At 38.7% G+C, this 27429-nt stretch overlaps 1 protein-coding gene across 1 annotated transcript in view; it reads right to left on the bottom strand.

The window, feature by feature from the left end:
- The window catches only part of epha6 (eph receptor A6), a 294006-nt gene that overhangs the window by 229090 nt on the left and 37487 nt on the right, over positions 1–27429 (bottom strand). The window lies entirely within an intron of this gene.

Raw genomic sequence — 27429 nt, 5'->3', positions numbered from 1 at the left:
TAAACTAAAAAAAACGATGAGTAATTAAAATATGCTTGTACTCTAAGTCTATGGAAATGAATATCGTTTGAATCACCAATTCAGTATGCATAAACAGTACATGAATAATTCTTTTGCTTAGTTGAAATGTAATTAATAATAATTAATAATTGCTTACACTTATATAGCGCTTTTCTGGACACTCCACTCAAAGCGCTTTACAGGTAATGGGGACTCCCCTCCACCACCACCAATGTGCAGCATCCACCTGGATGATGCGACGGCAGCCATAGTGCGCCAGAACGCTCACCACACATCAGCTATCAGTGGGGAGGAGAGCAGAGTAATGTAGCCAATTCATAGAGGGGGATTATTAGGAGGCCATGATTAGTAAGGGCCAATTGGAAATTTGGCCAGGACACCGGGGTACACCCCTACTCTTTTCGAGAAGAGCCCTGGGATTTTTAATGACCACAGAGAGTCAGGACCTCGGTTTTACGTCTCATCCGAAGGACGGCGCCTGTTTACAGTATAGTGTCCCCATCACTATACTGGGGCATTAGGACCCACATGGACCACAGGGTGAGCGCCCCCTGCTGGCCCCACTAACACCTCTTCCAGCAGCAACCTTAGTTTTTCCCAGGAGGTCTCCCATCCAGGTACTGACCAGGCTCACACCTGCTTAGCTTCAGTGGGTTGCCAGTTGTGAGTTGCAGGGTGATATGGCTGCTGATGTACAAAGCTATGTATGTTTTGATCACTACGAGATAGATAGAATCTTAATATTTTTTTTATGTCTATGGCTTTGAGATCATTGAACACTAAAATAGCTAATTATTTCAGGATTTGGGGAAAACAGAAGTTGTCTTGTGTTTTTTCTCAAATCGGTGAGATCATTATCCTGTGTCATTATTTTACGATAAAGAGGCAAACATCATGGAATGGTTAATCTAGCCTCTGAAGGGGTTGAGGGGTTCCCATTTAAAGTCCTGAAAGCCCTCACATCATTAGTGTTTGTTCCAGCTGAGCTCTCAGTGACAGCTGAACCCTTTTTTGACCTAATTCAAAATTCCAGGTAACCAAATTATTGTTTTTGGCTGTTAAACATTTTTAAGGTTGCCTTTGTGTCTCGTTAGTAACTTTTAAATATCATACTTTCAAATAGGAAAGAAAAAAATGCTTTTCAATTCAGGGTTCAATTAAGAAAAGAGGAAGAGACTGGGATAAAATCCAGGAGGATTCCGTGTCTCCGGGACTAGGATCAGGAGCCCCTGCAGTAAGTAATCAGAAGCAGAGATGAAAACATTAGCATTCTCCTAGACCAAATGAACAGCTATAAAGAGAGGTAATAAACTTGTGTTTGTTCTGCTGCTTCTGCTAGCATTTAAATGAAAGCTTTGCTAATTTTCATGCATGATACCTAACATTGCAGTATTGACCACCTCTGATTTAAAATGAGAGATGACTGGGGACAGAAACCACTTTATTAAGGGATTATTTAGCCTCCCTAATATGGACCATAAAAACCAAACAGAGATGTGAAAGCTCAGTAACATATGCATCTAATCTAATACAAGTGGGTAGCTGCGTCAGCATGGGTGGGCTGCAAACAAACAAGTAATAGGTTTATTCCATGGTGAAAAAAACAAGAAAGAGAACACAACATTTTGGCCGTGGAGCCTTCTTCAGGTGTCTAATACAAGTTTTTCCAAAACAAATACCACTTTAAATGACAGATCTCAACTGTTAGTGAGATCATCTTATAGTGATTTAATATTTACATTTCTCGTAACAAACTGTACAAAAAGTCCCTAGAACTGAGTAAAACCACAGAGCAAAGCAGGTATTGGTTTACAGTACCACAGGTAAAATTTAATCTTTTAATATCAAGGAGATCTCAGTTTCAAGTTAACTAAAAATAAAAATAAACTAAATTCTCAAATTTGAGCAGTGCCCTATTCTCAAGATATCAAATACAGTAGTTACATCTCCAAAGAAGCAAGAAGAAAATGTATGTTAATTACCTCTTTGCATGTAATCATGAAGGTGATATAAAAGTATGATCAATTACCTGGGGCATTTTGTATATTTTGGGAAGCCCCATAGGATGGATGGAACAGCATAAAAAGGAGCATTATTAGAAGACAAAGCCAGGGTGCACTTGCTTAGAATTTTAAAGGTCATCATATTGTTGCATTTCTTTTACTGGAACCTAGAGTAGAGGATACACAGCTGATAGGAAATCAAAGATTTTAAACTGTTGTGAGGTTTTTTTTAATCAATTGCTGCTGAGAAAATTGGCTCAAGTGTGAGTGTGTCTTTGTCTAAGTGTGTTCCCTGGCTATCACTGCGTGATAGCCTGATATCCCTTTTAGAGCATGCCTTGTCCATTGCTTGCCGGGGTCAAAGCTCAAGCTCCTCCACAACCATGTATTGGAAAACGCAGCTAGAAAACGGATAGATGGATCATTTTATTCAACAAGAGTTACCATTGAGAAGGTTCATGTGAGATAGGAAATTGTCCTTTTTATTCTTGTATTGTGCTTAAGAAAAACGTAAAAAAAGAAATGCTCACAGAAAAGACAATATACTGTATCTGATAATCAGATGATATATCTGATTATCTGATGACTACCTGTACCTTAAGGGATGAAACAATTACTGAGTTTTAGTGATGAAAAAACAAATTCCTTCAGGGATTAAGTAACTGAGAGCTCGGACATGAGCACTACAAGGATCAGGATTGAGAAGTCTTCAAGTCAGCCCTGCTGTGCGTTCTCTCTTTCAGACACACATTAAGTTAATTATCATCCTTCAGTTACCTTCTTTTCTGGGATGCCTACTGAGAAAACCAATTTCATCTTCATATTTAAAATGTTAGACATATCAAAGCAAAAAAAAACATTACAAAAAATATAACCTCAATTATTGATGATAGAATTTAGATGTACACTTTAATATTGTACAGTGGTGCTGGAAAAAAAACAAGACAAAGGAAAAGTGCTTTGCATATCTGCAATGATAATGAATTGAAAAAAACAACATTTGGATGTCTTATCAAGCTGATGTCGAAACTCATCTGTTCCAAATTAGGAATCATTAAATGATCTGACAACAGAGATACAGAAGCACTGGTGCTAAAATACCATCTCCCACTAGCTTGCAATGTAATATTATAATTTGTTCACTGGAGGAAGATTTGATTTGCATGGATTTCCCTGGCCATTAGCAGCATTAGTAAAGAAATATCCCATGAAATGTAACAAGGATTAACTCAAAACAATCAAAAAAAGCTCTGCATGAGGGATTATCTGTTTTTAAGTGTTTGTCCAGCTCTCTGGCAACTTCTCTTATATTTGTCATGTCCACTCCTGCTGGCACACAGTGGGATGAGTTACTGTAGCATTAATGCGGCAGACAGTTACATCACCGACTAATCAGTCTCCCAGTACCTGTTGCCATGGAAACCAATTGACTGGAGACTTGGATCACCTGGAGACTATTTACAACCTCACCCGTTCCAGGTGATACGGAGTATGAAAACATGGAAATGACAGAGCTCAGGGCTTTGTCATAGGGTTTCGTCTCTGAGCCCTTTGAGGCTTGGTCCTGAGTTTCTGTAGCTTCCTTATCCTGGCCTCTGCTTTGTTTTGTACCTCTTCTCTTGGATTTCACCCTTTGCTGGTTACTTCTCTGTGTTCTCTCAGTTTAGGACATTAGTTACGTAAACAAATAATAATCCTTCCACATACATAGCACTTTTCTTGACACTGGACTGAAAGTGCTTTACAGGCAATGGGGACTCCCCTCCACCACCAATTTGTAGCCCCACCCGGATGATTGGGATTATTAGGACTCCATGACTGGTTAAGGTCAGGGAGAAATTTGGCTAGGACACCTAACCTTTTTGAGAAAGGCCCTGAGATTTTAATGACCACGCAGAGTTTTACAGTTTTACAATTCATCCAAAGGACAGTTTTTACAGTATAGTGTCCTGCTCACTATACTAGAGCATTAGGACCCACACAGACCGCAGGGAGAGCGCTTCCTACTTGTCCCACTAACACCCCTTCCAGCAGCAACCTTAACTTTCCCAGGAGGTCTCTCATCCAGGTACTGGCCAGGCTCACACCTGCTGAGCTTCAGTGGGGTGTCTGTTGTGAGTTGCAGGGTGTACTGTACTGTACAGTAACTGCTGGGTATTTTTACTGCTTCTCCTGGCTTTGCCATCTGATTTGTTCTGTGCTGCACCATGTTTCCTGGATCTGACCCTCACCATGCCTCCTGGATTCTCCTTTGTGCCTTGGACTGACTTCAGTTTCGTTATCAGCGATTTAGACCCCTGCTTGCTTTACCACAAGCTTTGAGTGTGCTCATTCCGTGGTTGTCTGTCTGACCATAGCACACTGTCTGCTTGTGCATACTGTGATTCTCTGAGTCCCGAGCAGGCTGTAGCATCACACCACTTTTGTGCTCAGCATAGCTGCCTTGCGCAGTTCCCTGTGTGTGTGATGTCTGCTGTCTTTGGGTTTCACTATCTCAGTTGCTACTCACTTGGGTTCTTTCTAATGCCTCAAGATCTGCTGCTAGTCCCTCCTCAGCACAGGTCACTACACCAGTTAGAGTACATGAGTAACACCTTATTTGTCCACTGAATGAGAACTGTGATGTGCTTAAGTCTTTGATCAAAATGACAAGGTTCCAAAAAGCAGGAGGGAATCTAAAGTATTTGTTCTGCCCATTACATTGGACAACTGACACTATGCAGTGTAAAGGGCTTTGCCTCTTGCTGGTCTTCCATCGTACTATCATGCACAAGAAATATTACAAAAAAATTATTAGTACTGTACCTGTGCATGCCTCCAGGATCTGCTATATTTGTAGTCATTTACCAGGTTTTTTACTCCAACCTCCTCTTCAACAACATGCAATGTTTTTTCTATTCAAAACCTGCAATTATGAATGGTTACCTTTGGGATTGTCTTGAACTGGATGATCACTGTTAACAGTTAAAAGTTAAGAGGGCATTACTAGTGCCCTGGAGACTCTAGTTGACTTCTTAATGACTACTGAATTTCCAATGGGTAATGAACCAAAACCCATCAGGTGGGTTTTTGAGCTTTGTATGGCTTTCTCTGCCATTGTTACCCTTTTTAAAACTTGACAAACATCTGTGCATGATGTGCTCTTCCACAACACCAGAGCAGCCAATTCGAATTGCAGGTGCTGATTATTAATCTCTCTATATAGACAACCTGAACTTTAGCAGTGTTGAAGAGTATATCTGCTCATAATAGTGCAAAGTATGGAATCAGTGATTTAAAAAGTGACTAAAAGCCTTGCCTATATAATGCAAGTCCTGAGACACTTTAAGATGCCTCATCTGTCCAATGCAAGACATGAAAGGAAGCATGTTGCAGTACAAAAGTTATTTTTTGTTCGGAATGGGTGCTTAATCCAGATTTCCTGTGAATGTTTTCAAATTCTTTAAAAATTCTTTTTTTTCTACTTTTGCAGATTTTACATTGGGGTGGGGGAGGGCTATACTGTAGCACATACAGTAAGTACTGTACAGCTCTGGACTCCTGACTGGTGGGTTGTCTGTTCAAGTCCTCAGCTGCTCCAGTCTGGACTTCTTGACTACTAAGCAAAGTCCAGTATTTCCTACAGTGTGTGTTAACATGCAGCAAAATGTTGGTGTCTAACATTACAACACCTGAAAATAAGCTTTAGTCACCACCCTGTAGAGATTCTTATTAAAGACAAATTTCACAGGACAAGAAGCATAACCTTTGGCTCCCACAACATTACTCCTAATTCTCACTGTTGCTCACTTAATCCACAACATTGCTGCTCTGTGATTGCCAGATATAAACAGCAATAGCTTCTTTGGCCGATGGGGGCTGAATAGCTGCTGCTCTTCTTACACGAATTAGCTTCCAGCATCTTTGTGCACTGAACTGGATAAGACAGACACAGCTGTGGAGGCACAGAATTGCCTTGAGGAGAACAGAGTTTAAATAGACATGTATGCAAATGTGCTTATGTACTGAAACTGCTACTAGAAAAAAATGTAGGTATTCCTACTGTAACAGCAGTATCAATAATAATAATAATAATAATAATAATAATAATAATAATAAATCACAATAATAACGGGATGGGGTGACGGTTGTCTCTTGCCTAGGTTGGATTCTACAGTACCTTGTGGAGTTCACGTTTTCTCCCTATGGCTGTGTGGTTTTTCTTGGGGTTCTCCAGATTCCTCCCACAAACCAAAGACATGCCGTCTAAGCAAACCTGTGCTTCTAAGCTAAAATGTTCTTTATATGCAGTGTGTGTAAAAAGAACAGATTTACATGTGTGTGAACCCTGGTCTGATGGGCTGATGGACTGATGTCCGGTTTAGTGTACATCCTAGCCCATCCGTAGCTTTTGCCCAGTGCCCAGGATAGGTTCCAGGCAGGCAAAACCCTGTATTGGATTAGGCAGAAAGTAGTTTCCATAACCAAGCCACAGAAATTCATAGAACCAGAGCTTAACCTGGTGTCTGTATCATTGGGTGCTATAGAGAGCATGTGACACCCCCCCCCCCAGGATGGGGCACCAGTTGATCACAGTAATGAACCCCCAGCAATGCTGGTCCCCACTTACACAGCTGGGTGGACTGGACTGGAGTACAGTACCTCACTCAAGGTATAACAGACAGCAGTAGTACAACAGGGACTCGAACCCACAATATGTCTGTTATGAGTCCAGAGACTTACCCACTTCACTACCCTGCCCCCTAGATCAAGAGGTATACAAATAACAACAATAATAATTTAGAAGTAAAGGGCGTAAGCTATTCTGTTATGCTAACTCTGCTGATTTTGTAAAGCCCAAACTAAATAAATCATAGGTATACAGCCCATACTGGTATCTTGACAATAGAAATATACTGTACCTCCTACTGTAGAGGTTTTTTGTAGAAAAAGATTTTTTTTAATATGAACAGAATAAATAAATAAGATATATATGGTATATATAAAATTAGCATCCTACAAAATGCAACTTGCTGATCAAAGAAGATTAAAAATGCAGAAGATAAAAATGACACATAACAAAACAAGTAAAAAAAAAAGGTATGAGGACAAACACCATACACTGTACATGATGACCTATCAGGTTAGGCTGTGCAATTTGAAGAGTGAGAAATGTGTAAAAAATCTCATATTAGCTCTTCATGCAACTTCCCCAAAGAGCCAAAGGTTAGACCTGCGTTATTCATATTACAAACCGCACAGGTTGCTTGTAAACTCTTTTTGTGAACAAATGCACCATGTGTGGAAAACAAAGCTAGTTTAGAGCTATACATTCATTTTGCATAATGGTACTCCTGAAGCTAAGACTAGAGAGAATATAAAAAACTCTATCCAACAAACAAAACTAATTTTAAGGCAGATGTCCACAGTTTAGTAGTCCACAGGTCTCTAATATGCCAGCTTTTCATAATGCATCTCCAGTACAACAATCTACTATATGATGAATCTAAATGGCATAACTTAATAACCTCCACAGTTGAAAAACAGTCATAAAAATGGTCTTTCACTAACTTACTCATACTAGGTATTATTAGCAATGCACCTTTAAAAACTTAAGAAACTTTGGATGGCCTACATTCTTTATGATACAGCAGGAGGCAAAAGATTCATTTGTCACAGTCCTCGTTTAAAGCAGCTCAATTTCCTCTGTCGAATAAAAAAGAATATTGTTCAATAACGTAGGAATACTATGTCACATCGAGAATTGGCGGATATCGTGTATGACTTTGACAAAATCTGCTGTATTCAGGTCATTACAAAAGACAGAGATACCCACCTGTTAATGACAGTGTCTTTGAGAGGTCTTGCAGTTCTATGGATCATAAGTTATGGTTGAAGTTTCTGAGGTGACAAATGGAATTAGCTTACACTTTGAGTTCAAACCAGGATGTAATAATCAACATTTTCCAAAAAATATTCACACTGTTTGCTGAAGTGAAAAACATTCTCCACTTCTTCTGTCTGCAAAAAATAACCTAGCATATATTCTAGGTGATCCACAAGTATATTATACTATGTAAATGTTTATTCCATACTGAAAAAAAAGGAAAGAAACACAATGTTTCAGCTGTGAAACCTTCTTCAGGTGTCTTCGGCTCCACAGCCAAAATGTTGTGTTTCTTTCCTTCTCTTTTCAGCATAAAATAAACCTTTACTTGTTCCTTTACAGCCTACGTATGCTGACGCAGCTACCTTCTTGAACTATATATTCTTGTACTATAGTATACTGAAAAAGGTTTCCTAGTGTGTGACTGGCCAACACTGGCCCTGGACAGCCCCAATTCAGCAGGTCCAGTAGGTCACTCTTTAAATCAATAGTGTGAGGACTTGGATATAAGTGAGATTCGATCAATTTTGTAAGTTAACTGCTTCAATTAAGTCAGTATTGGCCAACTGTGACTCTTGAGAGCTGCAGGATGTTGGTGTTTTTGTTTCAAATGATCTCTAAAGTACTTAATCGAACAAATCACTTGCTTCGGTGGTCAAAACTAAATTGTTCAAAGTGCTAAGAAACATGATGATGCAAGGGAAATCAGGCTGTAGTATGGTTCTCCAGAACCAGAACTGGCCACCCCCTATCCCAATACTTTAAATGACAGCGCAATTGTGACTTCACTCCCAGCATAATTGAGGCTGGACAATTTGTTGCTCATGGGAGTTGTATGACTTGGGGATAGTAGATGTCTGACAGACAACAATCAGATTCTGACTGAGACAAACTACACACACCGAATTAGAGCTGTGACTCAGATTATTTGGAGGAAGTAAATTCAACAATGCAATGGACTCACAGTATGCAAAATGAGATTATTTCAGTGATATCACTCCCCCTGTACTCACAATAACACAGATGCCTTCGAGACAGGAGGTAATTCCTTTGGTACACAGGATGTGAGTTTCTCTGGTGAGCACAGTGCAGTTCAAAGCTAGCCTCACCTAGTGAGAAGCTGCATACAGCATTTTTATCTGATTCACATGACAGTATTGTAGCTGCAATGGAGCTTGCTATCACTGAGAGCAAAATAAAGCACCTTAAACTAACACTGATTTATGTTTATTTTATTCAAACGGATGTGGGCATCTGAAGGTGTGTGCATACCTGACAATGTTGTGCTACTTCTTTTTCTGTCACTCGTTCACTAGCAGATGTACTGTATCACGCAGATGTGGATGATTATCCTCTGTGAACCTGAAGATGACTGGGAAGAACAATTATGGGATCCTCACAGTCTGTGGCAGGTTGAGCAATTATCTTAGGAGATATCTGGTTGTTTACTGCACTTGGCAAGGCTAAGCTTGGAAGAGAGAGCTTTCTTTGAGAGACTGGGAGCCTAGATGACTTGAACAACCCAACAATGCTGAAGGTGGATGGTGATAAATTCAGTGTTAAGCAGTTGTGTTGCCTGTTTAAGATGGAACACAGATGTTGGTACCATTGATTTAAGACGTTTCCCATGTTTCTTGTATCTCGGCATGTCACAGCCTTGACTGCAGCTGAAGTCAGAGCACAGAGTGCCATGAATGACGACAAATCATCTAAGAGCGTCTTGAACCTCAAAGCATACAGACAATCAAGATTCCCTGCACATTTTTGGAAGTAATTTGGATGACCATGAAAAAATCCAGTGAGCACAGGGAAAGTATGCAAATCCTGTAAATAAAGGTGCCCGAGTTAGAAACCAAACTCAGGGCTTTGTTGCTCTGAGGCTATAGTACAGGCCACCATTCCACTATCACCAAAATTGTGAAGCCTCAGTTTCTTCATTATGCAGGATTCCAAAGTCAGGAAAAGGGAAAAATTAACATTTAAAAAGACTGGAGTTGGTTTACAATGGTATCACCTGGACTAAGGTGAAACCATACTAAACTACCTGTTTAAAATAGTTTTAATTTAGATAGAGTGTAGCAATCTGCCAAAAAAGACAATATAAATAAAGATATTGTACACCTCGTGTTGGCAACATTTTTGTTATTCAGTTCTTCTTGGCATCTGCTAACTACATGGCTTTATGTTGACCAGTTTGACAGGTAGGTAGGTGGGTGGATGTATTTTTAATACACAAGGTTGGCAGCTTTTTCATACTAAGCAGTTGGCAAATGAATCAGAAAACTATCATAAATATAAAATTCAACAAACATATATAGGACAGCAGGGTAGTGCAGTGGGGAGCATTGCTGCCCGCTGCACTAGGGATATGGGTTCAGTACCTGATGTGCTATCTGTGTGGAGCTTGTACGTTCTCCTCGTGTTCATGTGGGTTTCCTCTGGGAGATTCGGTTCCTGTCACAGTCTAAAGACCTCCTGGTAGGTTTATTGTCTTCTGGGAAAACTGGCTCTGGTTTGAGTGTGTGTTTGTTTTTGTGTGTGTCTTGTGATAGACTGACCAGGGTATATCCTGTCTTGTACCTGTTGTTTGCTGGGATAGGCTCCAGCTCCCCCATGACCCTGTCCTTGATTTAGGTGGATGGATGTATCATTTTTACTAATATGTGCAATTAAGTGTGTCTTTTTAAAACTGGTCAATAATTCAAGGACCCAGATTAATTTTTGCTCATCCATACACTAAAACAAAGAAACTTAGATTCTAAGACAAAGACACAAAGAGAACTACACTGTTTAGACATAATCCCAATGCAACACAATTTCTAAAATGACTTGTGCTGTGGCTGCCATCATTTTTTGGTTTGCATACTCTTTTCTACCAACACCCAGTGAAAGGCCAACAAACCCTTCGTACATATGAATTCCGAGTTCAAGTTCACAGATCCCATTACAATTATACAATTAACAATCTGTGATCTATTCACAAGAAAGCCTCCTTATCCAAACTTTAGAGTTTCCCAGTGATCACCCAATGATTACAGTACCCCCAAAAAGTAATTCAAAATGGTAATTGAAAATGTTGTTAACACCTCTTTCACAACTGTCCTGTATGATAAACTGCAACATGTTTTTTCCTTAAGATGACAACATCATTTGCCATTGGTTGTTTTACTACAAATGGCTGAAAATACTGAAAATACTAATTATAATAGCCCTGCTGCTATGGGGTAAAATGCTTTGAAATGGTGTTCACCTTGTTAAAAGATGCTTTATGAAATATCAATGTATTGATTGAAATGATGAACTAAGAAAATATTTAAAGGAATGAGAATGATACAAAAGCAGATATGATTAAACCTGGCTGCTTACTTTTAACCAAATGAGTGGAGACACCAGAAGTTTAGAACAACCAAGCTCTAGTGGCCAAAACACTGCACTTAAACTGTAAAGCACAAAGCAGAGGAGAGAATAGCAGTGACAATGATAGCGATACCACAGCAAATACTTGCAGTGCAATCTTCACTCTTTAAATTTATAAAGGGACACTCAAGTCACTAAAAGGACTCAGCTTTAATTTAGGGCAGGAGATGCACTTTTCCACAATTGAGGAAATGTTTCAAATTGTTTTATTTATTCCATTGGATGCTGTTTTGTATACAGACTAATGGCTGTTTGCTTTTAGCTTCGGTTCAGAGTCTGGACGTACCCCCGGAGGATTACTTATTTTATTAAAACGGTCTTACTTTCCCAGGTAAAGATTTGTGTTTACTTCTAAGTGTATTGGTGTTTGTCAGAGTGAGTAATGGCCGGTGGCTGGTGGCAAATTTTTGGTTCTGGCACTCACTCTATCCTGAGTCAACAGTAAAAACTTCTCTATTAATATTAGTTTGTTGGTTTTGTGTCTTGGGTGCTTGAAGTTTAATAAATCCTTCTTTTGTAAGGTTATGTATCAATCACCAAAATGTTAATGGAACATTAAAACAGCCACATGGCCAAGCTTGATATTCCCTGACTTGTGGGGGTGTTTTGTGATTTTATTTATTTGCTTGTTCTCAATCTGGTGTCAGAACTGACTAATATTTAACCTTTACATAATTCACCTTCCTTCCACAAAATAATATTTCACGCAGTCCTATTAACAGGCTGTGGAGTGGAACAAACTGAAACAAGGTATGTTCATCCATTTTCTTATCGCTTTTTCTAATACAGAGTCATGGGACAGCTGAACCCTATGCCAGCAAGCAACAGGCATAAAGCAGGGTACATCCTGGACAGGAACACCTGTCCAACACAGAACACATAGACACATATACTCACATCATGGCCTATCTTCCCAGAAACCAGTTAATGTACCAGTGTGTCTTTAAAGTATGGGAGGAAACCCACAAAAGTATGGAGAGAACATACAATTCCATGCAGATACTGCAGCACCCCAGAAATTAAAGCCAGTCCAGAGTTGTGAGGCAGCAATACTAACCACTGCGCCACCATGCTGCCCACAGTGGTCCTGCACAATGAAATTCAATGAAACGTATTTGCATGTTTAACAATAGAACAAACCTGAAAGGATTCTAAACTGCAGTGTCCACCAGAATATGCATCATGCCCATGCCATCATTGACACGGATGGTGTCCATGAGATTTTCCCGTATGGTCCCATTATGAGTATCAGCTTTTACTGTGGATTGCCAGGGTCTAGTCAACACACCCTGACTAGCAGTAATCCCCTCTACTCACATGATCTGTTGCCGGTGGGCGTATTGTACTGTATATACACCACTGACTATACTCTGCTTTTCCTGAAGGGTCCCTGATCTCAGTGCTAGGGGTGCCACTAACAGGACAATTGGGATAACTCTTTCAAAATCATTCACCATTACCTCTACTCCTGAATGCAGCCAGCAGACAGGTCTACAATATGTAAATCTAACTTAATAGTAGGTAGGGGTCTAACATTGTGTAATGCAATGAGCATGCAATGAATGTCAAATTCTCATAAATAACTGGTCCATTCAGCTCTATCATTTTGGTTTTCTTAGCAGGGATAATACCAATCTTTGAGAGACTGTGCATGGTAAACTGAAAAATGCCAACAATATTACATCACTGATGCCAGAGAACAGAATACAAAATACCACATATCCAGAGGAAAGGAAAGTACAAAATATTATACCAAGACCAGAAACACATGAACAGGAATCTGTTAAACAGCCTGCACTGGCTGACACTCTCCCTTAAATCTCTCTGGTACTGAAATCATTGTTATTTTTTTGCATTGCACTTAAATGTGATGTTAAGAAGGCTCTCCCTTACATACCATATATTTGTTCCTTCCTCACTTCACCCAAAGTATCTGAAATTAGCATTAGAAAATAGATCATCAGCTTCTTCTGAGTACTACATATGCACTTAAAAACATCTTTAGCAACACAGTACAGGCAGCTAATTGCTTTTAGTGCTGTCCAGAGTTTCCCTTTTGAACTTTCTTCCCAGCAGATGGTTTCTGCAATTTTTGAATGAGCTGGCTAGAGAACAATAAAATAAGAATATTCTATACGCTGCTGCAATATTGTGAAGAGCAATAAGGATTCTTTGAAGAAAATGTCTCAGTCGTTGATGATAATGATTGTATTTAACATCATTAGTTTTATCATAACACTGTGTTGCTGTAGAAACCCCTCCCCACTGACAGGCTAATAGTAATAAAGATATTAAACTTTCTGTTTGCCTGTGAAATATATTCATATACCAAAATATCAGTGCCACCTGAAGGCAGGATGTCTTGGGAGTTAAAGCAGAATTACCTTGCAGTGGATGAACTCTCCATATGCTGGTAGCTATTCTGCAGTACTGTTAAGAAAGGTCTCCCTATTGAGGTTAAAGAGTCTTGGCAATGAAATGTGTGTTACATGGTTGCTGAGCTGTGAACTGACAAAAGCCACTCAATTGCTGCTAATACTCTTATATGCATATTGATGGAGATATTATTCATTATAATGAACTGAGGGAATGGCCAAGGGCTTCTAGAAGACAGCACAGCAGGATGGGTTGGAATGATGCAGTACTGCGTTTGAGTAAAAGCAAGACATTATGATGAGAAGCACAATGTGTGTTGTGAGGCTCTCCTTGGGGCTGGTTGTTAAGTCATGTGTAAGCTAAAGAGAGTAATTTCAAATATGAATATGCGAAAGCAGGAATTTACAATGTACGATTTATGCTGAAATGAGGGTACTATATTGTATACTGTATATCCTGAATGTGCGTCTCAATGTGACACAGAAAATGGCACAGCAGGATGACATGTAGTGCAGAATCTGCTCTTGAAGGGTAAGGGAGGCAATAAATGAGTTTCTCCTTTACTGAAAATGGCATAAGACATATAGGAATATTAAGGAGATCTAGAACCCTCAATTCACCAGTATGACAAATTTGTTCATGTATTTCTTTGTCGCCACCTCTTCAGTTAGGCCTATGTACTGCTGCTTTTTAATATGAGTTAGGGGAGTATTTCTGCATAATAAGGGACAGCAAGAGCTGCAGAGCAGCTGTACAAGATTCTATGACAAGAAGCATTTTAAGCACTTCTCACTGTGCTTTTTCACTTGAATCTGATATGCAGATGTAAAGATGCATCCTGTAGAGATGCTGAATATTAATAACAGCAAAATATGGGCTGCAGGCCTTCTGAGTTAGTTTGGCACAACATAATAAATAGAAGGAAAATATACAGTACAGGAAGGACAGGAATCAGTCAGCTCTGAATAAGCAGAACGTTACTGATTGCCAACAAGGGCAAAACAAAACATTTATTCCCCCCGTAAACTGATTTATACTCTAAAAGAGGGTATACTACTGTACATCCACGTTCCTCTTATCTGCACCACTGATTTCACCTTTGCAAAATTACACCATTCATATGTCTCAAAGACATTCACCAACCAGTAAAGTCTATAGCCAACATGGCTTGCAGTGCAATTGTTGTTTCTTTCTTTGTTCGGTCTCGCAAAATGAATTCATGTGCTTAACAACATTGTCTTTCTTTGCCTTGCCTTTTCTGCTGTCCCAAAGGGTCTGCTCTTCCCAAACACCAGCCCTTGACGTCCAAAAATGAAATCAATTTACCTGCAGTCTGTACTGGTTAACGTGTGATTACTGAAAATGAATGGCGAAGTAATAGAATGACCTGCCCCAAGACAGAAGCAGGAATCAATTAATCCAGTGGCACAGGCAAGAGGTGAGAGAGGCTGGAGATGTGCGGTTTCGGCTTGTAGATCGAATACAAAGTCTTTCACCTCAGGCAAGTGATATAGTCATATAATCTATTACTGCTCAACACCCTAGAATTCAGCAAACCGATCTTTTTTTTGTACTTTTCAACAAAAAGAGAACAAGTAATCCAGCTGTATAAAGAGCATCCACCTGCATGTTTCTTCATCTATCTCCAAGGCACAGCAAAATCTATATTGATATCACAGAGCAAGCGGGAGAGAAGTGAAAAAAAAGGACCGACTGGCTGCAGTTGTGAAGGGGCTAAACTATTTCATATGTTCACCCTGTCAGGAATGTTTACAAGAAACATTTATATAGGACGCATTTGCTGTGAGAGCCATTCAATCATGGTTTACATTCGTACTATTAAATGCATGTGGGATTCAACAGAGCATCTTGCTTTAAATTCCATGAAGGGACCGTCTTTATCTTAATGAATTCAAATCTAATTCCACTCCTTTCATCGATAATAGCTGTATCTGTGTCAGTGCATGTGTGGCTGACGCTGGGAGCATTACCCCCAGAAGGGATCATTGGCAGCTGCTGTAATTTACAGTTCTGGTGGATGGATGTTTTACTTGAACTACACTGCCCTTCAAAGTTTTCATAAAAAAAACAATAGAAGCACTACGTGTCTCGGAGATGCTTGGTATGTGCTCAGTAACAAAAGTTCCTGTCATTCTCATCCTCCCTGGTCACTCAGGGCATCCAGATTTAAGTCTTAATCAAGTACCGCCAGCTGCAGATTCAGAAAGCTCTCAGATCAGACTAAATGTTTGCTGATAGCTGTCTTTTAAAGTGGGGCTGACTCTATGCGTGCAAGCGCATCTCTATTGTAATCCTTCATCAGATTGAAAGGCTGAGACCACAGGGGAAGGAGGGGTTCTTTGTTGAAAAAAGAAAGGCATGAAATCTGATTGCAAATTTCAGAAGGGACACATTCATCATTCACGTATCACTGATCAACATTTTCTTGAAGCTTTGGAGACAGGAAAAAGGGAAAATAGCCGGGGCTAGAAATACAGAACCTGTCAGCAGAGATGGACTTTTCCAATGCAAGGAGAAGGGAGGAAGCAAAAGTGGAAGTTATACATAAAGAGCTTTTCCTGGCAGGTGGACTTCCCAGTCTTGCGTGTTTTCACAGTAAGAGATATGGTAGGCATTTGGCGTCGGAAACATACTTGTAAATGAAGGTTTTTAAGGTTATTTTTTCCTGTACAGGAAAGTAGAGGAAATTAGCTAACCAGTCACTGCATAAAGCAGTAAACTTCTCTGGCTGAGAAAGCCCATTCAAAATATCCCAACAACGACTCATGACTCAAACCAACTAAAATCATCAGAAAATAAGGATTCCTTCAGGATGGCACAGTGGCACAGTGGTTAGCATTGTTGCCTCACAGCACTGGGGTCTTGGGTTCAATTCTTTACGCGGGGTGCTCTCTGTGTTAAGTTTGTATATTCTCCTTGTGTTCACGTCAGTTTTTTTCCTGGTGTTCCGGTTTCCTCCCACAGTCCAAAGACATACAGTACTGGTAGGTCAACTGGCTTCTGGGAAAATGGCACTAATGTGAGTGTGTGTTTACCTTTATTACCAGAACATCAAAAGAATAACCTACAGATTTTGCATCATTATTATATAATTTGATTAATTGATCTTTCAAGGCTCTCCCTGATACACATGAGTGACTGCATAATTGCTACATAACCTTATTTGTGAAAGAGTTGATCAGGCACAGGTGATAAGGTGGTTTAGACAAGAAAAAAAAAACAGAAAATAACTATTACACCACTTCTCAGTGGCTCCACTAGCTTTGGAACTAAATTGTGTTTAATGATGAATCAATGATTTTTGTTTTTTGTGGGAATGTGGTGCGCACATGTCAAATATATTAATTTGCATTTACAATACACCAGCTGATATTGCGTGATGTCGAAGTGTGATGGTCTGGGCAGCATTGTGCAGTTCCTACTCAACTCAGTCTTCAACGGCAGCCTGCTTGCAAGCAGCTACTTTGATCAAGTCCTGAGACACCACAAGTTGCTACTCCTGCAGGCTCATCTGCACACGTCCTCATTCTGCTCATGTTACAAAAGCTTTCTTGCAATCATTAGGTTAGAATACAACAAGTATGACGAGGATATCCTATTATCCAGACAAACCACATTAGACTTCTACGGTTCAGAGACCAGTGAACAGGTACATCTACAGTATATCTAGATTCTACTTGAGTAAAGGGAAAGATTCCCACAAGACAACATTTGCAACCTGGTACAAAGAATACATAAAAAATGTACAGATGATATTGCTTCAAACAAAGGCCACACATGTGACTAGTCTGGGACTTTCACAATATTTGTTTTGATTTAATTACCATGAGTGATGAAAATTCAATTTCATCCACATAAGTTGCAGCCAATGGACTCATCACCTTAATAGCCCTCTTTGACAACTCCAGACGCTTACATTTGCTCCCAACACTATGCCATTAGTTGAAGTATCCAGGAGGTACTAGTCCATGTCTTGCAGTATTGTTGGTACTGAAAAATCAAAAGAAACATACTGTAGTACTATTCCCACTAAGGGAAAATAATCATACAGTACTATATTGCCAGAAGAACCCTTTTTCACTGTTCTACAACTATAATTTGTTCATTTGCTTTCATATATTTGTGAAAATGTTTTTTTTCTTTTAATTTCCTCCAGTCAATGCCCACTGAATTCCAGTTTTTTTATCATCCAATATTAACGCAATACTGCTCTGGAATGTAAATGGCTGCCCTCAACCCTTGAAGTCCTAGGTCTAGCTCACTCCGACCAGAGATGATATCTGATGGCTTGCTGTATGGAGCTGTGAGGAACAGTGTGAGCCGGGCTGTGTCATGCGGACGGTGAGATAATGGGAACTGGTAAATTGGAATTTACCAATTTACCCTGACCTTGACTCCATGACAAACATCGAACTTCCATGTGGAACAACCAATAAACTGTTGCATGGTACTCACTTGCCATTTCTCTACACAACTCAAGAGTCAGGCCTTTATAAAATTAGTTCAGGTGGGTAGCTGCGTCAGCATGTGTAGGCTGCAAAGGAACAAGTAATAGGTTTATTCCGTGCTGAAAAAAAGAAGAAAGAAAACACAATGTTTCGTCCGTGGAGCCTTCTTCAGGTGTGACACCTGAAGAAGGCTCCACGGCCGAAACGTTGTGTTTTCTTTCTTCTTTTTCAGCATGGAATAAACCTATTACTTGTTCCTTTATAAAATTAGTTCTTCTCACTGCGTGCTGCAAACACCCACATCGCATTGTTCTGTATCGTATGTTCCTACAAATCACTACTGCAGTACACCTTGTATGCACTGTACATGCAGGAAATATGGAAAACATTGGAAACATTTTCATAAAACTGCATCTCTGCGTTACTGTGTTATCATTCAAAGCACATTAGAGATGTCAGAAGGGCATCTTTCTTCCACCTGCGGAACATCGCTCAGTTAAGACCCTTGCTCTGCCTGATGCTGAAATATTGATATCATTAAATAGACTTCAGTACATCCTGTACTAAATTCTGTGGCTTACATACTAAATAGAACTACTCTACATCTGTACAAAGTTAGTTGTACAAAGTGAGTTCTCCTGGTTATACACAGTACCCTCTGCATGTGTTCATTTTCTCCATAAAATAGGAACAAACTACATTATGCTATGTTAGAATGACTTGAGGACTGAGGACTTTCTTTAAATATTCTACATAATATGGCGAATCATGCCAAGTAACAAGATCATCTGACCAAACACTTATTTTCCTCCATCAGGAAGTTCAAGCTTGGCTGAAAACAGACATTACAGCACAGCAATGATCCAAAAATACATCCAAATTAGCAAAGTGTTTAACTGTGCACAAGAAATATTCTTCATTGCTCATCACCATCTCGAAACATCAAACCTATCGAGCATTTGTTTGGACTCAAGAGGAGGGTTAAAAAATGGAAAACAAAAGTTCTGAAGCACCTAAAGCAAATCTGGACCTGGAGCACTGGTCAAAACTCCCCCCATTTCCCCAGAACCTCATAGTGTTTACTATGAAGGCATGTGGTGCATATGTTGTTTTCTACTTTATTGGCTGAAAACTCTGTAAATACATTTGAATTAATAACAAGTGTTAAGATTAGTAGTATTAGAAAAGGTTTGTCTTCAAGCAATTTTGTTTTATTTAAAGATGTTTTTTTCCACACAGTGAATGACATGCTAATGTGCTGGGAGAACATCACGAACTATGAATGGAAAAAAAAACAAGGTATTTAGAATTAATGTCTTGTTTATTCCCTAGACGAGTAGCTTTCTTTTGTCTTAATATTTTTCAACACCTCCTAAGTAAGCCAATCAAAATACTATAATTACACCTCCCACTGCTTTCAATTTGATGGTGTAGGAGTACATTAAGTTCCGGCCTGGGCACATCTTTGACAGAAAATGAGCCAATTAAGTCATCCCCTGGCACTGGTTAAGTCTTGTAATGACAGAGGTCGCTGGAAGTAACTCACACAAGAAATGACTTTTTTATCGTGCTTCCCTGGAGGCTTTACTTTACGACCTGTTTTTTTTTTCCTTCGGTAGGGCAACATTTCAATTAACAACTAGGCCAATTTTCTAGAAACTGTTTACACATCTATTCCTTCCTTCAGCCTTTTAAAAAACTCTAAGAAACAGTGGGCTCCCAAAGACAGTGATAAGCAGGAAGAAAGGGTAATTAATTACCGAGCATAAATATTGTAATTAAGGACTAAAGCCTGGCAGTTTGAAAAGCTGAGCAAAAAAGTATCCTATCCAATGAATTGTACTCTACCAAGTGACAAACAACTCTGCCCTGATAAGATGACCTGTACTATACTTTATATTTCAGGAGGATAAACAGTATTTAGTGCTGCACTATACTTTATATGCTCTATACATGTACAGTATTTAGAAAAATGTTTAGGCATGTGAAAAATCTGCCATGTGTTTTGAAAGTGACCAAATTATTTTTTATTTGTACAAAGGTGTATGTACTGTATTATGCAGAAATGACTCACTGCATGATATTTCCTCAACCCTTTGAATAGACATGCGTTAATTATACTGCAGGCTTGCAGAGCACTTTTCAGTGAAGTGCTTGGCCTTCAGCTCCTGTTTGGAACTGTCTGGTACATAAGCGATTTAAAACTAAAGAAAGACAACAAATTTCCTGGGCAGTTAAGACAATGTATGATGGCTCATACAGTGGGTTTATAACTATGTATTTACATTTTAATTATACTTTTACATGGAATCTGTAATTAAATTACAGCCTTCTCAAAAGCCTTGGGAAGATAAACATAATACCAAATGATATAACAGAACAATAATAGAATTTAAAAATCATGTATCAATATTTAATTCTAACTGGATTGTAAAATGTAGAAATTACCAAATTCAGTTTATTCTGTCAGATAGCTCCCTGGAATCTCAGACAACTACCTCAAAGGAGACCAAAACGCACCCCGTTCATTAGAAAGTCATGCTTCTTCTGTCTCCCGAGGTTAGGAATGCAAAATTTCAACATGAGGACTTCACTGGTTTGTAAAGTATAAGTACTCTCTGGGAAAAGCTAAGAAATACCATGTTTTTTAATCTTTGCAAGATTTTTTAATAAAATTAAATAAATAAATCAAAACTGCTGTCTTCCTTTACACTGGGGAAATGACTCATGCATATTTCACAACAGTGTCTCCGCCAGTCCTGTAAAAAGCCTATTGTGGCAGCACACCAGCACTGAATAAAGAGCGCGGTGTCACTCTGCAGAACTAGGTTAGCTGTTCTTTAAAGAAAAATCAGATTCACATGTTATTGCAGAGGGTGAGAGTAACAAAGTTTAGTTATTCACAAATTACAGACTCTGGTTTAATTTATTGAGGTTCCTATTACACAACCCAAAGATGTTATCAATTAATATCTTAATATCATAATTAAATTACACAGAATACAATAATAACAATATGCATTTTATTTATGATTCAGGTTTATTTTAAATCCTGGTTGGGCCACTACTGCTGTAACTTGTTACTTTACTCTGGTTGCTTAAGGGAAATGCCCAGATGTGTAAACGAGTAGAAAAAAAACATCAGCCAAATTCATAATAAAATTAATAGTTTACTATTTTCAGTTACTGTATTTTTGTTAATCTACTAATATATAAAAGTCTTAAGGTCCACGGTGGAGGTGAATTCTTCCAACAGACAGGCTATATTGTTTTCTGAAAAATTACTGAGATATGAATTTAGTTGCATTTGGAATTGTAATGCTAACAGTTTTTAATAATAATATTTAGATGTTTTTCTTTTAATGATAATCTAAAAGGTGAGCACAAAATAAGATGACAAAAGGACAATCTTATGGTTATAAGATATTATGTTTTATATTATGAAAAATATTATGTTTTATTAGAGATAATTGATAATAATGGATAGTTCAGTCTTTATTGAGCGGTGCTGATAAAATTTTGTTTTGATGAAAAATGTCCTTCCAACAAATTCAGTCACCTCTCTGAGTCAGCCTGTACTAAATGCAGCTGCTGTAGGTCATACCACTTAGAATGAGTTTGTCCTCCACTTTGTATAGGCAAATGCAATTTACATGAGAAATGCAAAGATAATAAACTTTGTGTCAGCTCGCTGCAAAGAAGCTGGTTAATATGGCATGGAACCAATACCTAGTGCTTTTCGTAATACATTGTGTAGTGGAATTTCAGCTTATTGTCACTTCTTAGACACACAGTGTGGTAAACTGGCAAAGACATAGCTTTTAGTTAGAAAAATAAAAATGTTACTTAATTTAGTACTGAATTAACTGGCTATTTTTTTACTTTCATTAAAGAACCAGGTAAGATTAATCAACCAGTCTCTTAGAATATGAAATTTACTGTTGCTTTAAATTGCCATGTATGTGCTGCTGGTATATTTAGAAATATAAAGGATAAAACAATGTCATGAGAAAGGCCATGCTCTAATTAAGGAGTTGCAGCCTCCACCTGCAAATGTAATCAGACATTGGAACACTACCAGAATGGAAGTGGGTAAAACAGGAGATCCCAGGAAATCTAAAAAAAATATATTTAAAGCTCAAAAGAGCTCCTCTTTCTTTAATGTATGCGTGCAAAAACAAAATGACGAAAATAACCCTAGAGCTGTACATTTCTCAGAATAAGAAATACGATACCTTCTATCATGCTCATCATTTATTAAACACAAGTTTGAAATCTCATGCTAAAAGCCCTGCAGTAATAATCTCTCATTTATCCCCTCACAGATATATACAGTAGATAAGCATTTTAATATCTACCTATAATTTTAGATCAAGTTGAGGTCTCCAAGGTTTCAGAAACTGCTTCATGCTATTTACGCAATTCAGGGGTTGTGTGATAATCTGGAAAGGCTTAAACCATTTGGATTAGTGTTGCTGCAGGTGCTGGTTTATTCTTTATGCTTGTTTACAGACAAAAGGTACAGTAACAGATACAGTATGAGGCATTATGAATTGACCTTCTAGCAACACCTTCTTTATATATACAATACATACCCTGTGCAGAAAAAAATCACCCTTGAGGGCAAGTGAAAGAGTCTATTATCTGAGATCGAGTCTGATTTTAGGAGAACCCTGGATACTTGTTTTGCATCCCAATAACTCTGGATTGCATTCCATTCCTCAGCCAGTTTCACATCTCCGTTTTAAATATTTATGGCCAATAGGCTTTCGTTGGCACATGAATAGAAGCCTTGACAGCTTAATCATACAAGCTAAGGTACAGCCAGCCCTCCCTTTTCAGCTGCTGTCTGAATCCTCCAGGTGACCCTACATGGCGCCACAGTCTCTCTTGCCCAGCTCTCTCTACTGGGGGGAGTATTCTGTAAAGGTGCAGAGCCAGCTAGATTAACTGAGTACCTCAGGGGCCACAGGAGAGTCTGGAGACTCTGAAGAGGTATGTACTGCATCAAACCTCAAGTTCTTTCAACAATTAGCACTGAGTGCATTATGTGAAGTTTAAAAAAAGAAGAAGAAAAATAGTTTGGAATAGTGGCATCCCACCTCCACCTTCCTAAAAATAATCCCAACAACAACACATTCAAAGTTTCTCAGTGGTCATTTAAAAAAAGATGGTTCAGTAGAATAATTATGATGGGCTGCTGTGGGTTGGTGGAGCCTCATAGTGTCTCTTCATGTACAGAAAACCAATTGGTGCTCTGTGTTACTCTGTGAATCATGAGCAGTAGAATTATTTACTCACTACTCTAATAGATCTGCTATTGTTCTGAGCTATTTTAAATAAGGGAAAATTATAACGCTTTATCCTGGAGATGAAAAAAGATTCATTCACACAGGTTTTCCTGAATGAAATTTGTATAACTATTTATAACTTTAACTAATGCAATTATAACATAAGTTATAATAGGAGTTCAGCAGAAAGGTAAGATCCTAATCTTGCACACTTCTGCTTGCCAGCAGTATGGATATAAAAGTCTCGTACACAGGACTTCCTTTCACGTAGTGTATCTCTCTTGCATCCCCCTTGCCTCCCCAGCTATAGCCCACCACAACTCTCTCAATCCTTTCAAAAGTGAGCCTATCCAGCCTATTACACTTAAAGTATGATTTTTATTACTAGAACTATTGGTAGCTATGGAAGTTTATTGCGGGTATCATCCAAATCTTTAAAAACAAGCTAAACACTGAGCCGTGCCAAAGGGGTTAATAATAGCCTGCAGTATGTTGTGTCCTACTCAGACCTCCTTCCTACTTATTCATTAGAGGCTTCACCAGGGAGAAACTGCGATTAATGGAGATCAGGAGCAGTCCACCAGAGTCCTAATTAAAGTTGCACAAGAAGCAATTACTAACATCCCCAAGGCACACTGTGATTGGGCGATAGGTGAGGGAATGAATGCAACTCCTGCCTTTTTTCTGACGCTGCTGACTCGGGCCTATAATCTGCGCAGTGCTTCTGCACTGTCCTCAAGGCAGCTACACTGCTGCCCTTGTTTCCAGAGCCCTCAGAGAAGATTCAGCTCCATGCAATGGCATTGCAGGTTTTAGATGGGAATAAAGTTTCAAATGCTTTTCATATCCCATCAAAAAATCAACTGTGTGCACCACAAAATAAAACAGAAGTGGCAGCAGCATCACAGAGAGGCGAGGAGAAATGAGTTCAGTTTCCTGGGGTTGGTCAGCTTGAGGTGAGCAAGTGAAACATTGGTTTCAGTGATGTTCCAACACTGTTAGGAGATTTCTTCCTTCCAGTCACATTGGGCTTAACATGATCTGTTTGAGGCTCCATAAAGGCCAGGAGCCAATACAGAGAACTAAGCCTGATAGGATGTTGTTCAAAATGCAGAAATAATTTTGAGGGAAGTTATGACAAAATTATGAAAAAACATCTGAAAGGCCTTAGTTAAAACACTGCATTTTTAAGAGCATTCCATAAAAAAAGACATGGTTGCCCTGGAATCAGTTCGAAGGTTAAACATGAAACTGAATCTAAAAAGAACTGAAAGAAACTGAATCTCTTCAGTCACAGAAATAGATGACTGCAAGAGTCTTGGTACCGTACACGTACTGTATTTAAGCACCTGATATGTCCAGAGTCAAACACAATGTCTATCCAGGGCATCAGTTCCAAAGGTGAAACTGGGATCCAAGCACACAAGTGCAAGCTAAGTGGAAATGCATTTACTGTAGCACTGAAGCCAAGTTGTTTTTTTTCTCAAATTCTCTAGAAAACAGATCTGACAAGATCCTTTGATCAGTGATGGACCAGATGGTCAATCTGTAACCTTTCATGAGTTCTAATGAAATTCCTACTGATTCCTCAAGATTCCTCACTCTGTCTTTTTTCAGGAAATCTAAATTGAATGGGTAAGTAGATGCAGCTAAGAGGATCTCTTAACGTAACAGTAATGAATGGAGTAAACAGCAGAGTGGAAACTGTTATTCTTGAGCGAGTTCATATACTGTACGTAGTTAGGATAAAGATGTGAATATATTATTGATCTGATCTGCTTCAGAAACATGAATGCCACTTATCACAAAACCATGGACTGGCTCAGGCTTTCTTGCCAGGCTTTTCTTTTCTTTCTCTCTTACCAACATCAGCCAATGTTAATCACTGTTTTCAAAGGTTCATGTTTTTAGGCAACATTATGATGTGAGAGCACTTCACTTCACAGTCCTTTGTAGCCCAGTGAAGTTAATGTGTTAAACAGAGCTCTTTCAAGCAATATCAAATTAATTACTTACATTGAAACTCTTCTGAAAGACTTAAGTCAATTATAAGAGTCTGGTGGCTCTATTATGAAAGTTAACATAAGTAAAAAAAAAAGAATACCAAATCACAAAATGTGTAGAGGACTTACAGTATGCTGTTAATGATCTCTTTTAATTTGGTTTTAAGATGTGCAGAACAAATGTTAAAACCCCAGTGCCAGAAAAAAACATCTTTTATTTCATTGAAGTGCATTTAATGGTAAAACGTTTGTGCAACCAATGCAGCCAATATAACAGGTCAAGTTTATTTTATGAGCTTTAGAGCGCACAGCTAAATGCAAAAACTCTGTGAACTTGACTGATTTGGCAAACACAATTTTTAAGCAGAGAAAATGGAAATGTGCTGTACTTTTTGTTTCTTTCTCAGTTAAAGTCCTCTAAGGTCACTAGAACTGACCATAATAAAAGACCATAACATATTTCACGTTTCCCAAGCAAATTGTCATGCTTTAATAAACCTCTGCAAATCACTTACAGGAATCCACAACTTGATTCTGTTATCTGTTTAATCACTTAAACCAACACAAGACATAATATCAGAGTCCCTTACACCAAGAGCAAGTGTGTACAGTATGTAATGAAAAAAAATACAGTTGTTCAGAGCGGAGACCTTTATCACATCTTTTTTATGGTGCACATAAAGCTTTGTATACCCCAAAGACAAGAGGTCTGCTTATCAGCACTAATCTCGTAACACCTCTTATCATTTATTAACTGGACTAACAGAACATTATAAACTGAGCTGATTGAAAGATGCAATCAAACTTAAAAAGATCAAGGCCATCAATTATAGGACCAATGCAACCTTGATCAGTGGCTTGACATCTATATAATCAACTGCTAAAGTTTGCCTCTAAAAGCTCTCTAAATGACACTTGTGCTTTGACCCGCAAAGTTTACTTTTAAGTGCCAGAGCAGAAGCAAGGTTATGGGTTTATGGTACTGTATGTGACTGCGAACATACTGTACAGTATACTGTATATACTAGATACTGTGTAGTATTACTAGCTCTAGTTTATTTTTTAAAGGGAAGACTGAAGTTTTCTTGTGCTTGTACACATTATTTGCAAAGTATATTTACTGTACAACCAACTTTTCTCATTTTAATCTGCACTTTACTATTTTTACTATTATGCTGCACATTGGTGGTGGTGGAGGGCAGTCCCCATTACCTGTAAAGCGCTTTGAGTGGTGTGTCCAGAGAAGCGCTATATAAGTGTAAGCAATTATTATTATAATTATTAATCATATGATATGTCTTGATGTTGCATAAATGTATATATGTCTTGTACTTGTTGGTTGTGTCCTGCCCAGGATCCTCAGTAAATTAGCTTTTTATCTAACTGTAAGTACAGCCTAGAGCAATGTTATCTTTAAATAAAATGAGAAACAAACGAATGGATTTGAAGTCCTTACAAAATCAGTATTGCTTTGCTCCATAAAGTGGTCGAACACTAAGGTTCTGAAACATGTAGATAAAAGAACGGTTCAGGTCTACTATGTCCCAACATCGCCAATGAAAACCCTACTGTAGATCCACTGTTCAATGACAGATCTCCACTGGGTAAAAGTCAGAGGATTCGGGCAGGAATCCCAAAAGCTGCAATCAAGGACTGCACTTGGAATTTGCTTTCAGTGGATAAGCTGAACTTGATTTAACCCCTGCCCTAGCATAATTGTATGCACTTGCCTATATTTCCCTTTCTTGAATTACAAACTCAGACACTATGCCCTTCAATATTCTCACATTATTAAGCATAACGTCATCTTGCATGTGTCCTCCCAGTTTCTTTAACACGTTTGGGAGTCTCTACAGTGTTTGTGCCAAGTCTTTAAAGATCATAAGTACGCTCGATCAATTACTCCTCATCCACCTAAAAGGTTAATTGGCATTCACACACAGGGATGGGGGCAACAGTTTCCAAAAGAGTTAGTAATTCTGC

The sequence above is a fragment of the Lepisosteus platostomus genome, chromosome 2, assembly GCF_059453375.1.
Source record: "Lepisosteus platostomus isolate fLepPlt1 chromosome 2, fLepPlt1.hap1, whole genome shotgun sequence".
NCBI lineage: Eukaryota > Metazoa > Chordata > Actinopteri > Semionotiformes > Lepisosteidae > Lepisosteus > Lepisosteus platostomus.
This window is presented reverse-complemented; position numbering and strand designations above follow the sequence as displayed.